The following is a 17,076-nucleotide window of genomic DNA, read 5'->3' as shown; positions in this document are numbered from 1 at the left end:
ATATTTTAAAAAGCCTTTAAAATTAAACTCTTTAATAAAGAGAATATCTTTAACTTCTTAAAGAAATTTAAGAAGAAAATAATTACTTTAATTATTTTAAAGAAAAAGTAAAAAAAAATATTAAAATATAATATAACTTCTCTTAAAAAAATATACGTTAAAACTCTTATAATTCTTAATAATTAAAATAAAGCTAAAAAGAAACTTCTTTTATAATATAATATAATTAATTAAAATTAAATAAAGATTATAATAAATAAGCTAAAAAGTTTTAATATTTAGTATTTAAAAGAGATTTTTAAGACTTTTTATTAATTATACCTTTATTAAAGCTTATAAAGTAAAGTTAAACCTTTTACGTAAATACAATTTATCTTTTAATTAAATATCTTATATAAAGCTTTACTTAATTATTTAATTATAAGCTTTATAAATAAGAAAGAGTATTTATAAAGTAAAATTATTTTAAAGAAGTATATTATACTTTAAAGTAAGTTAAATAAGTATATATAAGTTAAGCTTAGACTTATAAATTATAACTTAATTATATTAGAATTAAAATACTTACTTTAAGATTAAAAGTATACTTTAAAAACTATTTATAAATTAATAAAAGGTATTTTTAAGAGTAACTTAAATAATTATAAAAAGTAAAGCTTATATTAAAATAAATTTATAATTAAAGAAGTAAATAAAAATTAAAGAGAAAGTAAAGAATTTAACTTTATTATTAATTCTTCTTTTAATTAAATAAATAAAATTATAAAGTAACTTAAAAAAATAAAAATTATATTAATTAAGTAAGTTAAAAGGTAAATTAATTTAAGAGAATAACTTAAGTAATAATAAAAAAACTTACCTTAAAAAAGTAATAAGCTTAATTAAAGTAATTAAAAATTAATTTAATTTAATTATATTTAATTTAAGAATAAAGAGTTAAATAATAATAATATTAATAATTACTTTAAAATTAATTATATTTATATAAAAGAATATTAAGAGATTTAATATTATTATTATAATAATATAAGGTATTCTCTTAATAAATACTTTTACTTAAAGTATAATTAAGTGCTTAACTTTACTTAATATAATATAAACGCGTGTATTCTTATAATTAATATTAAAGTATAAAAATATATAATATTATTATAACTTTTATTTTAGTTTCTTACTATTAAAAGCTATATAAAAAGGCTTATTATACTTTAAGTTAAATTATTTTTAAATATATATATTTATATATACTTAAATTAAGTAAAACGCTTTAAAAATACTTTATTAAAGAAATAAAATATATTATAAAAAGAGATTAAAATATTATAAAAAAAGTTAAAGTAAATTAATATATTTAAGTAAGCGTTAAAAAAGAGTAATTCTTATAATTTACCTTTAATTAAACTCTTATTTATTATAATAATTATAATATTTAAAATATATATAATAAAAAGTACTTAAGCTTATAATTTTAAATTTAAAGTTAACCTTTAAGTAAATATAAATATATATAAGTAAGTAAAGCTTAAAGATAATTAAAATAATATTAAAAATAAAAATAAAAAGAGTAAAATTATAACTTAAAATAATAAAGTTAAGTTAAATATAATTAAACTTATTAAAGATAAGGCTAATAAGTAAGTGTAAATAATATAATTAAAGGGAAATTATTTAATTAAAAGAATTATAATATAATTATATAAAGAAATACTTTTTAAGAAGATTAACGTTTTATTAAAAGACTTATATTAATTACTTTTAAGCCTTATAACTTTAATAAAAAATAAAATTAATAATTATATTAATAGTATTAATAATATTAAGTAATATAATAGAAAATTAATAATTCTTTTAAAGAAACCTATTAAATTTATAAATAAAAATACTTTAAGATAAAATTAAGTAATTTTAATATTTAATATAATATTAATTATAAAGAATTATATTAAAAATAATTAAAACGTAATAAAAATCTTAAATAAAGAAAATAATATACCTTAAATAAGTGTAAATGTAAAACTTTAAGCATTACTTATAAAAAGGCTTTAAAATATACTTAAATTAATTAATTATTAAATTAACTTTTAAGTAAACTTAATTTTATAGCTTAAAGGGATTTTTAAGTATATATAAGAGTTATTATACTTATAAGTGTAACTTAATTATAAGAGAGTATCTCTTATATATATTTTAATAAATAATAGCTTATAAGAAAATATTATTAGTATAAAGTTTACTCTTTAAGTAAATTTAAAGATATATATACTTATAACAAATATATTTATAACCTTATTCTTTAATAAAATTATATATATATATAAGAAAATAAGAATTTATCTTTATCTTAAAAATATATAAACTTTAATTTATTTATATATTACGTTAAATACTATTTATATTCTATTAATTTTAAGTATATTATTTATAAAACTTACCTAAATATTATTTAATTATAATAAAGGGAGTAAAGAGTTACTTATCTAATATAAATTTAATACTATACGTATTATATCTTAAGTAATAGATAGACCTCTAAATATATTATATTTTTTGTATTTTTTACTATACTATATTATATTATATTATATTATAATATAATATAATATAATATATAAATAAAATACCTATAAATGTATTATTAGAATATTTAATAATAAATTTTAAAAAATATATAAGAATAATAGATTTATTTCTTATTATAATAATATAAAAATTATACTTAAAAGTCTACGTATTAATAAAATATTTTACTTTAAAAATAAAATAAATATAAAATATTATATAACTTTTTATATAAAATAAATTAAAGAATAAGGTTTCTTTTAAGCTTTATAAAGACTTATATCATATAAATTAAGTAAATATTTTTTAAATAATTTTTTTAATTATATTATATATAAAAAACTAAAAAATATATAATATATATTAATTATTTTAAAAATATTATTAAATAATAAATAAAAATATATATATAATATAAGATAATTTTATAATAATATATTCTTAATAATATATATTTTTTTATTTTTCCTTTATTTATTATTAATTCAAATTATTTATTATATTTTATATTTTAAATACTTTTATTAATATAATATAAATTATATATAAATTATATATTATAAAATTCTTTAGCTTTTTTTATATTTATTCATATATTTTATAATTATAAAATATTTATATATACTTATATATATTATAATATATATATATATATATATACATTAAAAATAAATTCTATAACTTTTATTATATTATACTAACTCTATAAAAAAAAACGAATTTATTATAAAATTAGTATTATTTAAAAGCTTATAATCTTAGCTATTTAAAAATAATATTTTCATTTATTTTGAATTAATAATTATAAAGATATTATATATAGTATTTAATAGTATAAAGAAAGTAAAGTATTTAAGTTACCTCGCGTAACCTTACTTTAATAAAAACGCTATATTATATAAACTAGAATATCTTTACTAATAATAGACTAAAATAAATAAAAATAAAATTAATTAATAGCTCTTAAAAAGCTTTATTTTTATAAATTAGGTGTATTTTTATAAGTTTAATATTATAAAAGTTATATTAACTTAAAGTTTAAAAATATAAATACTTCTTATAGTATATATATATATATTTTAGGTGAAAAAACGCTTTAACGTAATATAATAAAAAGCCCTTTATAAATTATAATTATACTAGTATATTCTATTATTTTATAATAGTTGTATTTTATCTTGTAAATTTTTCACTGATTTTTATACGAATATACACGTTTTAAAGGTAAGTTAAGTATTAAAAAAATACTTAAAATTTAAGGTTTTTATAATATCTTTTATTGTATTTAAACTCTATATATTAACTGTGTTATTTCTCTTTAAAGTTTAGAATTCTCTTTTTTTATACTAAAAATTAAACACTTATAACTTAACTAATATCTTACTTTTAATAAAACTTTTTTTTTTATTAAATAACTTTACTTTTAAGGTATATAATAACTACTTTTTATACCTTAAAACCCTATCTTATTTATTATTAAAAATAGCTAAAAATCCCTTTAATTCTAAATCTAATTTATCTATAAATAATAACTCTACTATAAGTCTTTTAACGCTAAATTAATATTAAAATAACCCTAAAAATAATAAGAGCTATTAATTTAATTTAAAATTATATATCTTTTAATATAATCTCTTTAATTTTTAATTATTAGAGATTAATTTTAATAAAGAAAGACTAATTTATTATTTTTACACTTAATAAAACTATTTATTTACTTTTTATAGTAAAGTAAAGCGTTTTTAGTCTTCTAATAGTATTACACACTATAAAAAAAAATTCTTCTATTATAACTAGAGCATTAAAAGTAGTGTAATTTTATAGTTTTTAGTGAATTTTAGTATAGTATAGTGTAGTGTAGTTTTACTATACCATATTACATTTTAAAAATTAGTGTAATATATAGTATTAATTAATTTATAAGCTATTATTAGCTAATATAATTAGTAAGCTAAAATAAAGCTAAATTTACTTACTAATATTAGTATTAATAAGCAGGGATTAGCTAGCTTAAATAAGCTAAAAATAGGGATTAAAAAACTAATAAAAATATAAAAATAAGAGAAAGTATAAGGGAAATTTAAGGGATTTATATTAGGTAAGTAGGTATTATTTTATATTATAATTATAATTAAAATTAACTTAATTTAATAAAGGAAAAAAATCCTATTATTTATATATAAATATTTTATAAAAAAAGAGATTTAACTTATTACCCTATAACTTAAATATAAAAATATTAAATATAAATTTATATAAAATATAAATTTAAATAACTCTTTATATAGTTAACTTTAAATATTACTTTTTAAACTTTTATAAAGCTAAAATTTCACTCTTTTATATAAAATAAAAAATCATAATAAAAAAACCCTTTTAATTCTAAATTTAGTATTAGAATTATAAATATTTTTCTTCTTTTCTTCTTCTTTTATATTCTTACTAATATTTATATAATTAAGCTTAAAAATATTCTTATTTTTATTAGAATTAGTTAAAACTTTATTTTAATCTTCTTCTTTCTCTTTTTCTTCTTTTTCTTTTAAATTTCTATTAGAATATAAAAATAAATTATAATATCTTTTATTTTCCACTCTTTTATTCTTATTTTTAACCTAATTTTTTAATAATAAAATAATTTAAATATTTTTATATAATAAAGTAATTCTTTACTTAATAATAATATTAGTTTCTTAGTTGAAATTCCCTTTTATAGCTTTTAAAGTAGCTAAAATAGCTAAATATTTTTAAGCTATTATAGAAAGAATTAGGAAAAATTTTAGTGGAATTAGCCTATTAAATAAATATATCTTATTATTAAAAGTTAGCTTATAATTATAAATGTATAAATAATATTATAGAAGATTATAAAAGATTAAAAATACTATATCTTCTTTAAAATTAAGCTTTAAATAACTAAAAATCTTATTTTTTTAGTTTTTTTAATAGCTTTAGTTTTTTACTTTAAAAATAAGTTATTAAATAACCTAGGCTTTTTTTAAAGCCTAATATTATTATAAGAAGCTAAATTAATTAGTTATTATAAATTAACTTTAATTTAAGTATTATTCGTATTTTTAATTAATTTTTTAGAATTAAAAGAAATTTCTTTTAATTCTATATAAGAAATTACTTTATTTTTAGGGTCTTTTATATATTTATAATAGGTTCTATTATATAATTAATTATTAAGAAATTTAAAATATATATTATATATAATAAATTATAACTTACTCTTTATATTTAGCTTTTAAGTCTTTTAATAGTTAATTAATAGTATTAGAATTAATACTTAATTAATTTTTAATTAATTATAAATTAAGCTTAGAGTCTAATATAATAGTAAATAAATAAGGCTTCTAAAAATTATAACTACTATTAATATTCTTAGGAAAATAGTAATTTAATTTATATAAGCCTTTTTTTAAAGCTAAAATAAAGATCTTAGCTAATAGATTATAAGTATTTAATTATAAAATAATTAATAATTTAAAATAAAATTATAAATATTATAAATATTATAAAACTTATATTTTTAAGCTAACTTTTTTAATCTTTTAATATATCTTAAAGTAAAGATATAAATTCTTATTAGAAAAAAATATACTAAACTTATAGTATTATAAGATTAGCTTTATAATTATATTATAGGCTAATTAAAAATCTTTAAAATACTTATTAAAGTATTTAAATTAGCCTATTCTTACGTAGTTAAGCTAGCATCTTTAAAAGCTACTAAATTCGTTTTTTTCTGTAATATTTTAATAGGTTCTGCTAATTAGAGCATTAACTGTAGTGTAGTTTTATAGTTTTATAGTTTTTGTCGTTTTAAATATAAAAATTTATATTAAATTTAATAAAATACTTATAAGATTATAGGTTTGACGAATAAATAGTATAAATCTTCTACTATAAGCTAATATAAGAAGGTGGGTCCTTTTAAGCTCTTATAAGCCTAGAACTGTAAGAACTATAAAATATAGTTTTTATAGTATAGTGTAGTATAGTGTATTTTTAGAAAATTACATAATCTAGTTTTTAAGCTTATAATAAGCTAGAAGGACCCACTTTTTTTGTGAGCTAATTGGTTTTAAAATTAGCTAATTTATGTATTTATTATTATAATTCAAGTATTTTATTAGATTTATTATTAATTATTTAAGCTTTTTTGAAAATTGAAAATGTAGTTTTCTTATTAATGCTCTACTACTAATAAAATAGCTGTGTAAAGCATTTTATAGGTTAAATTCTATCTTATTGCGTTTATTAATATAAGTAAAGTTAGTTATTAATACTTATTATAACTTATTAATATTAATAATAATATTTATAAGCTTTTAAAGCTTTAAATAATATTTATAATATAGAATTAATAACTTACCTAATAGTATTTTTATAAGATTATTATTTTTAGTAATAAATCCTTTATCTTTAGCTTCTTTTAAAGCTTTTAACTATTATAAATAAAGTTATTAGTTATTTTTAATAAGAATAGCTATTCTTTTAACTTTTCTAATAATTTCTATTTTATAATTAGCTTAAATTATATAAAATAACTTAAAATAAGTAATATAATAAATACCTAGAATTAAATTATTAAATTTTATTCTTTTTTTAGTAGATAAATTATTAAATTCTTTAGTAGAATAATGTAAAAATTCGCTATTTATATAATCTTTAATATTTTTAGTATTTATTATTTCGTTAATAAATATAAATATTATATCTTTAGCTATTATATTTAAAATATAAGCTGTATAACGAATATTTAAAGGCTTTTTATACCTTTTAGAATATAAGTTTAAAAAAGAAGATAAAAAGGTATTATTATTAGAACTATTATCTTTAGTAAAGCTATAATTAAAAAGTTAGTAAATTAATATTATTTTATATATAAACTACTAACCTTATAATGTTTTTAGGGTTTATATTATATTTAGTTAATAATTCATTGAAAATTGAATTAATTAAATAGCTAGTATAGCTAGTAGGTAAATATTTAAATCCTAAATATATAATTAGCTTTTAAATTATAATAATAATAATAATAATATAAATATAAGAATACTTACCAATTAAATAATATTCTAAGTTAAATTAGGGGTTTAACTAATTAGCTATAACCCTTAAATATAGTTTAGAATTAATAAAAGTCTAAATATTAAGTTAAATAGATATAAAACTTATTTTATTAACTTGATTTTAAATTTTATTTATTATATTCTTTTTTATATTAGAATATAATATTTTTATATAAGATATAAGGCCTGTATAATAAAAAAAGCTAATATTATAACTAAAATAACTTAATATTAGTATAATATATAAGTTATATTATATATATTAATATAACTTACTTGTAATAATAACTTAAAAGCTTTTTAAAGCTTTTATTAGTTATAGTAGTAAAAGATAGGTTATTTTAAAGCATAAATTTAAGAGCTAATATAAGAGTAGTATTCTTAGAAAATCTATTACTACTATTAGTAATAGTATTATTTTTAGGTCTTTTATTACTTCTTAAAAAGCTAGAAAAGCTAGATTCAATTAAAAAGTTAGAAATTAAAGGTAATTTTATAATAATAGGGACTATTTATAAGTATATTAGTAAATTATAAATTTATAATATTATAAATATATAAATTAATAATATAATAAGATATAAAATAATAAAAGAAGTAACTTACTAGTTATTTTATTATTTTCTTTAGCTTTTAATACTATAATATAATAATAGAATGTTTTTTCCTATAATATACTAAACTATTAGAGAATTAAAAACAGCTAGCTAAATAGGTTAAAGTAAAGTTATAGTTTAACTAGCTATAAAAAAAGGTGATTTCTCGTGGTTTTTTTAAATTAACTGCTAAAACCTTATAAGAAAAAAGGTTATATTAAATAATATATAATTTTATACGAAATTAATAGCTCTTATTATTTATATGGTTTTTTTAATTAAAGTTTACTAAGAAAAGCTTAAATTACCTGTAATAATAAGTAGTGTAATTCTAAGAGAGTTTCAATCTATTATAAAGGTAGGTTTTAAATAATAAATAGTTTTTATAAGATAGCTTAAATTTAAGGCTATTTAATAATAAAAAAAGTTTAAATAAAAGTTAAGTATTTATAGAGTTATAAGGGTAAGAAAATTAATGTAAAAAAGAAAGGTTTTAAACTTTAAAGTAAAAGAATATAATTAATATATAGAATAAATTTATAATATAAACGGTTTTAAAGACCTTAGAATTTAAGCATTTTTTTAATGCTTAACTTACCCCTTAAATATATATATTCGTGTGGAAAATAATAGAATAGTTTTACGAGAAAATATAATTATAGTAAAATAGTTAAAAAAGCTAGTATACTTATAATGTATTAAAGGCGTTGTATTATATAATAATATACTGCTGCATTACTTAAAACATGTATATATAGCTTATAGGAAATCTTTATATCTTAAAACTTTAATCGAATATAACTCCTAGAATACTAGACTTATAATTATATAACTAGTATTAAATTAAAGGGCTTTTTAAGGGCTATTAATGAGTTATAAGCTTATAAATTTTAGCTAAGTATTCGTAGAGATTTTAGGAAATAGAAATTATAGCGTTTTTTATTAAAGTAGGGTAAAACGCTATAGCGTTTTACCCTAGTTAACTTACCCCACTAAATACCACGGCTATTATCTTTATGATTAATAGGTGAAATTAAGTGGGGTTTAAATTCTTAGATAGCTAAGATTATAAGCTTTAAGATGATACTACTCTTATTTTTAAACTCCTTTTTTTCATAAAGTTATAATAGTTTTAATATATAAAATAAAAAAAACTTAAGAATAAAGTTTTTAATATTTATATTAATCTTTATATATATAGAATTAATTATATTAAATATATATTTAAGCTTATAAAATACTTTATAATATATAAATTAATAATATATATAATTTTACTTTAATATAAATAATATATATTAATTAAATTAAAAAACATATATAATTATATATAAAATAATTTATATAAATTTTATTAAATATATATTAAATAAAGTTATATGTTTTATATTAATAACCTATTAAAATAACTTATATAAAATATAAATAAAAACTAAAAATATTCTAAAATATTATTTATATATAATTAAGGTAAAAAAAAATATTTTAAATTTTTATATTAATTACATATATTATATATATATAAATAACATTTAAAAAGCATTTATTTCTTATTAAATACTTAAAATAAATCAAGTTAATATCTTTATTTTTAGAATTCTTTAAACTTTAATATCTTACTTATTAATTAACTTATAAAGAATATTTTTATACTATTATAATAAGCTAAAATTATAGTATTTTTAGGTTATTTTTATAAGCTTATAACTCTACTTTTAAAGCCCTTATAATTACACATTACATTATAAATGTAGTTATAGTATAGTTAAACTACACTAAAACTATAAAAACTATACTATACTAAAAACTACACTAAAAAACTACATGTAGTGTAGTTTTTTTGTTAATGCTCTAATTATAACCTTAAAAAACGAAGAAAATTCTAAATTAACATGTAAGTTCTTATCTTTAAACTATTCTTTTAATATATTAATATAATATTATAATACTTTAAAGATATTAATTACTAGTTTATTAATATATAGTACCTATTATTATAGAATTACCTTTATTATCCGAAATATTAGCTTAATCTAGTATATTTAGTAGTAAAAGAGGTAATAAAAGACCTAGAAATAATACTATTATTAGTGAATTTTTTAAGGATATTACTCTTATACTAGCTATTAAGTTTATGCTTTAAAATAACCTATCTTTTACTACTATTACTAGTAAAAGCTTTAAAAAGCTAATAAGCTATTATAATAAGTAAGCTTATAATATTATATTATATATTTAATAATATTAACTTATTTTAGTTAAGATACGAGCTTTTTTCACTATTAAAATATACTTTCTTATATAGATATTTTATATTTAAAAATAAAGAAGAATATAATTAATATAATTTAAAATTAAGTTAATAAATTAGGTTATATATCTATTTAACTTAATATTTAAACTTCTATTAATTCTTAATCTTATTTAGGAGTTATAGCTAATTAGCTGAACTTTAAATTTAATTTAAAATACTATTTAATTAATTAGTTTATTATTTTTCTTATTTTTCTTATTTTTATCATATAATATTATATTATTATTTAACTTTTTAAACTAATTATATTTAGGATTTAAATATTTACCTAATACTTATACTAAAAGTTCTATTAATCTTTATTTTAATTAATTATTATTAGAATATAATATAAAACTAGAAAAAATATTAAGGTAAGTTAATTATAAGGTTATTTTATAATATTTTATTAACTTATTTTAAATCATAGTTTTACTAGAGATAATAGCTCTAATAATACTACTTTTCTTACCTTTTTTTTAAACTTTTATACGAAAAAAAACCTAAAACCTTTTAATATTTATTATATAGCTTATATTTTAAATATTATTATTAAAGATATTATATTTACGTTTATTACTAAATTAATAGTATTTAAAAATATTAAAAAATATAAAAATAGCGAGCTTTTATACTTTTTAATAAAAGAATTTAATTAATTATCTTTTAAAAAATAAAAACAATTTTTTAATTTACTTCTAGGTATTTTAAGTTTTTTTTTATTATATTCATATATATTTTAAGCTAATTATTATATAAGAATTATTAGAAAAGTTAAAAAAATAATAATTCTTCTTAAAAATAACTAATAACTTTATTCTTAATAGATTAAAGCTTTAAAAGAAGCTAATCTAAGGGCTTTATAGCTAAAAATAATAATATTATAAAAATACTATTAGGTAAGTTATATAATATATTTAATAGCTTTTATTTCTATTATTAAAACCTTAAAAATCTATTTAAAACTATTAAGAATTATTACTAATTATTTTTACTTAACTTAATAAATGTAATAAGATAGAATTTAACTTTTAGAATAATAAATATAACTATTATACTTAAAAAAGCTATTATATTATTATAAAACGTTATAAATATAGTAGCTTTTAAAGATATTAATTTAATAACGTAAGAATAGCTTAATTTAAAGACTTTATTAAGCATTTTAAAGGTTTTTAATAAGCCTATAAAGAAATTATAAAGCTAAGCTTATAATACTATAAGCTTAATATCTTTTTATATCTTTAAGATATACTTTCTTCTTAAAAATATATTAAAAGATTAAGAAAGTTAGCTTAAAAACGTAAGTTTCTTATATTTTTAAACTTCTTATATTAAAATAATTTAAATAATAATTATTCTAACTTATTTATAGAAAAACGCTTATAATCTATTAACTAGAGCTTTTATTTTAGCTTTAAATATAGGTTTAAAAAAACTAAATTACTATTTTCTAAAAAATAATAATAGTAATTATAGTTTTTAAAAGCCTTATTTATTTACTATTATATTAGACCCTAAATTTAATATTAAAACGGTTAAAACTCGATTTAATATAAATTTAATTACTTTATATTTATTATTAAATGATTTAAAAATAGAATATTAAGAGTAAGTATAAATAATTATTACAAATAACCTTTTTTTAATATCTTATAATTAATTATATCTTAAAACATATAAATTATATATAAAAGACCCTAAAAATAAGCTTATTTTAAATATAGAAATAAAAGAAGATTCTTCTTCTAGTTTTAATTTAAATAATAATTAAGTAATAATTAGTTTATAATAACTAGCTAAGAAATTAATATCTTAGAAAGATTCTAGGCTTAAATTAAAGCCTAGTTTATTTAATAACTTATTTTTTAAGTAAAAAAATAAAGCTATTAAAGAAACTAGAAAAAATAAGATTTTTAGTTATTATAAGCTTAATTTAAAAGATAATAAGGTATTTTTAACTCTTATTATAATAAACTTAACTTTATAAGCTTAATTATATAAAAAAAAATACTAACTTTTAATAGAAAGATATATTTATTTAATGGGCTAATTCTATTAAATCTTTTCTAATTCTTTTAATAATAGCACGAAAATATTTAGCTATTTTAGCTACTTTAAAAGCTATAAAAGGGAATTTTAACTAAGAAGATAACGTAATTAATAAGCGAAGAACCTCTTAAATATATTCTAATATTTAAAAAATTTTATTATTAAAAAACTAGGCTAAAAATAAGGAAAAATAAGTTAAAATAAAGAAATATTATAATTTATTCTCTTATTTTAGCTTATATTTAGAAAAATTTAAATTAAATGAAAATTCAGCTTTTTCTAGTAATAATAAAGCTATTTTTAAAGCTAAATATATATATAATACTAAAAATAGGGAAGAAGAGAAAGATAGTAATATTCATAATATATAATAGTCTTTTATTAGTATAAAATAAAGCTTTTAATATTATTTTTAAATTTTATAATAATAAGAAGAACTTTAGCTTTATAAAGATATTTATATTAATATTATAAGTTATATATTTAAAAAGTTACTTGCATTTATATTTTTTTAAATTCAATATTTACTCTTAAGTCTTTTTATAATATTTTTTAGATATATTATTAAGAATTAATTATATAAAAAATAGTATTATATTAATATAATTTTAAGGTTTATAATAATATATTATTTACTATTATATTTTTAATAAATGTTAAGATATTAAATAATAAAGCTTAAAAATTTAAGTTTAATACTATATAAATTAAGAAAAAAGAACTTAAAAATAATAATAATTAAGTAATATAATTAATTAACGCGTTAATAGCTTTAAAGTATTTAATTTTATAAAATTTATATATTTAAAGTTTAAACTTTATATTTTAAATTTTTAATAATATATTTTAAATAATAAAAATATAAATAACTCTCTTATTATATAACTTATAATAATATAAATTAATGTATTTTAAAGGACTAAAATAGCTCTATTTAACTATATAAAAATATTTCTTATAAGCCTTATAATTAGCCTTATATATATAAGTAAAAAATTTACTAGCGTTTTTCCCTAATAATACATTTATAGGTATTTTAAGAATATAATGTATTGTATTTAAATACAATACACGAAAATACAATATAATATAAAATACAATACCCAATACACTTGTATTTACTATATCTATAAGAGCTCTAATCTTTACATAAATTCCTTTAAGAATTATAGGATTTTTACGCGGTCTCTTTATATAATTTAATTATCTTAATAGTATTATGTATATTAATAAGGTTTCTTTTTCTTACTTAATACTTAATTATAAAGTTAAAAGAGGTTAAGTATAAACAGACCTTTAAATGTATTGTATTTTTTATAGTTTTTACTATACTATATTATATTGTATTATAATGTAATATATTATAATATATTATAAGATAAAAATACCTATAAATGTATTATAAGGCTAAAAAATATCTAATATTATAAATAAATGCTTACATAAGCATATTATATATTAAAATAAAGCTAAAAGTCACGTGATTCTAAATCTCTAAAAATTAACCTTAAAATGTGGATATTAAGCGAGATATTAAGCTTTAAAGTTATGTCTTAAAATAAAAAGTAAGTAAAGCGGGGCAAATTTTCAATTGCTTATAACTTTTGAATATAGTAACTTATAATAGTAAAAAGTGGGGCATTTTAAAGAGCTAATTTAGCTCTTTTTAATAATATAAAATTTTCCCTTATAACCCTTATAATTAGCCTTATAATCCTAAGTTGAAAAAATAAGGGTCTTTTTTACTTAAAATACATTTATAAGTATTTTCGTAATGTAATATAATGTATTTAAAAATAATACACGAAAATACAGTACAATACAAAATACAATACATAATACACTTGTATTTACTATATTTGTAAGAGCTTTAAGTATAAATACTATTAGAATTATCTTTTATTTAACTACTTATTACTTATAAACGTTTATAGGTTATAATAGTTTATTAAAACCTTAATTAGCTATATTATATTATTTATATAATATTATTAATATTTAAATACGTTTTTAATTACTAGTATCTTTTAATTAAGCGTGTTATAATAAGTCTTTATATCTTATAATTTTCGCGATTAAAAGGTAATAAAATACTATTTTTTATTATCTTTAAATTATAATAAAATTACTACGATTATAAAGATTAATATATTTATTTTAATTTAAGTTTATTAATTAAAATTAAAATACTATAATAATAAAGCTTTTATAAAGATATTCTTTAAAGTATAAAATACTTCTATTTTCTTTTAATTAAGTTTTATACTCTTTAATTTTCGCTTATTTTTACTCTCTTTTAATAAAGCTATTAATAAAGCTATTATATAAGAGTATACTTTAATAAAGCGTTAATAAAAGTTATAAAACCTTAAGAATACTTATATATTATAATAGCTTTTAAGTTTTAATTAAAATATAATAGTTTTAATTTAAGTGAGATTTATAAAGATTTCTTTTATTAATAAAATAAACCCTAGAAATTTTACTTAAGGTTAAAAGAATTTACACTTAAATAATTTAACGTATAATCTTACGTTTCTTATTCGTTTTAATACTTATATTAATACTTATATTAAATATTCTTTATATTTCTTCTTTATCTTAAAGAATACTAAGATATTATTAAGGTATATAATATAAATAATATCGTTTAAGCTTTATAACACTTAATTTATATAACTTTAAAATATAATAAATACGTTAATTAATTTAAAAGGTATTATTAAGTATTTAAAATACTCGTATTATATTTAAAAAGCAATTTTTTATTTATTCTCTTTCTTAATTTTAATCTAATAATAAGCTTTCTTAATATTTAATTTTAAGAATACCTTAGCTTTTTATATTTAATCTAGTATTTTAATAATTAAAAGAAGTAAATATTAATTCTTAATATTAACTTTATTTAATTCTTAATAATTTATATAAAGGTAAAGTATTTTATTCTTTTTTAATATAAGTAAAATTAATACTTTTATTAGGCTTTTAAAGTATTAAATTTAACTTACCTTTAGATTTTTATTTAAATAATCTTATAATATTATTAACTTCTTTAATAAGAGTAAGTATATAAGTTTATATAAAGATAATTCTCTTTTTATTAGGTTAATTATATAATTAATTAGGTAATATAATAATAATTCTCTTACCTTTTTATCTTTAAAAATATTAGTATATTTTTATAATATTAATAGTAAAGGTATTACTTTTAAAAAGGGTTTAATATCATTTTCTTATAATAATATTATCTCTTTTACTTTAAATATAATAAAGATATATACGTAATTTTATACTTCTCTTTTAAACTTATATATTAAAATTACCTTATATTTACTTTTCTTTATATTATACTATTATTATTATAATCTTACGTTTATAATAATATTCTTATCTTTAAGAGCTAGTATTTTAAGTAAAAGAAAATTCTTACTTATATTTAATATTATATAATAGATTTAAGTAAACTCCCTTTATTTCTCTTATAAATTTATAAGAGTTAAAGATATATTTTATACTTTTAGCTTTTATAAATAAATATTATTAGGTATCTTAAGGTTTAATAGAATTTTATTTAAGTAATATAATTTTACACGTTATATTAATATAATATTAATTAAGTTTACTTTAACTTTAATATTTAAGATTACTTTAATAAGTATTAATTTTTATTCTTAAATTATAGCTTATATTATAAAGCTAGCTTTTACTTAAATATAATTTTTATTAATTATAAATTAAGTATTATTTATAATTAATTCTTTTTTTTTATAATATTCTTTTTATTTTCTCTCTTTTTATTTTAAGTTTTTATATTATTAATCTTTTCTCTTTTAAGATATTTATTTTAAAGATATTTATTATTTTTATACTTTTAATAAATAAAATTCTTTTTCTCTTTATTATTAGCTTTCTTTTTATCTTTATTTTAAAATAAGTTTTAATATAAAAAATACCTTTAATTAAGTTTTAAGAACCTTTTTTAATTACTTTCTCTTTTAAGAGAAAAGTCTTGAAAGTTTCTTTAAGATATTTTAAAGAGCCTTTTATCTAAATTCTTATTTTAAGGCTACTTATTATTTTACTTATCTTTTATATTATTTTAAAAATAAGTAATAAGAGCTATAATTTTCTTTTAAGTTTTTAGTATACTTAATATATATATTTTAATATAATTTTAAAGGTAAAAGTAAAGTTTTATAAAGAAGTTAAGTACTTATTATATCTTTAAAATATAAGAGAAGTGCTTTTTTAATAAATTTAAGTATACGTAAAAGTCTTAAGAAAATTAATCTTCTCTTTAATATATATCTTTTAATTATTATATTATAATTATATTTTAATTAATAAAATCTTAAATAAAATTTAAGGTTTATAATTTAAATTTTTTTTAATTAATATTTACGTTTAAATTATATACTTTTACTTTTTTAATATATTAGTTTTATTAAAAGTAATATTTATTTTTTATTTATATAATTATATATAAGATTTAAAA

This window comes from Metarhizium acridum (genome assembly GCF_019434415.1).
Source record: "Metarhizium acridum strain ARSEF 324 chromosome Unknown scaffold_272, whole genome shotgun sequence".
Lineage (NCBI taxonomy): Eukaryota > Fungi > Ascomycota > Sordariomycetes > Hypocreales > Clavicipitaceae > Metarhizium > Metarhizium acridum.
The sequence above is the reverse complement of the archived record's forward strand: the minus strand, read 5'-3'. Positions refer to the sequence as shown.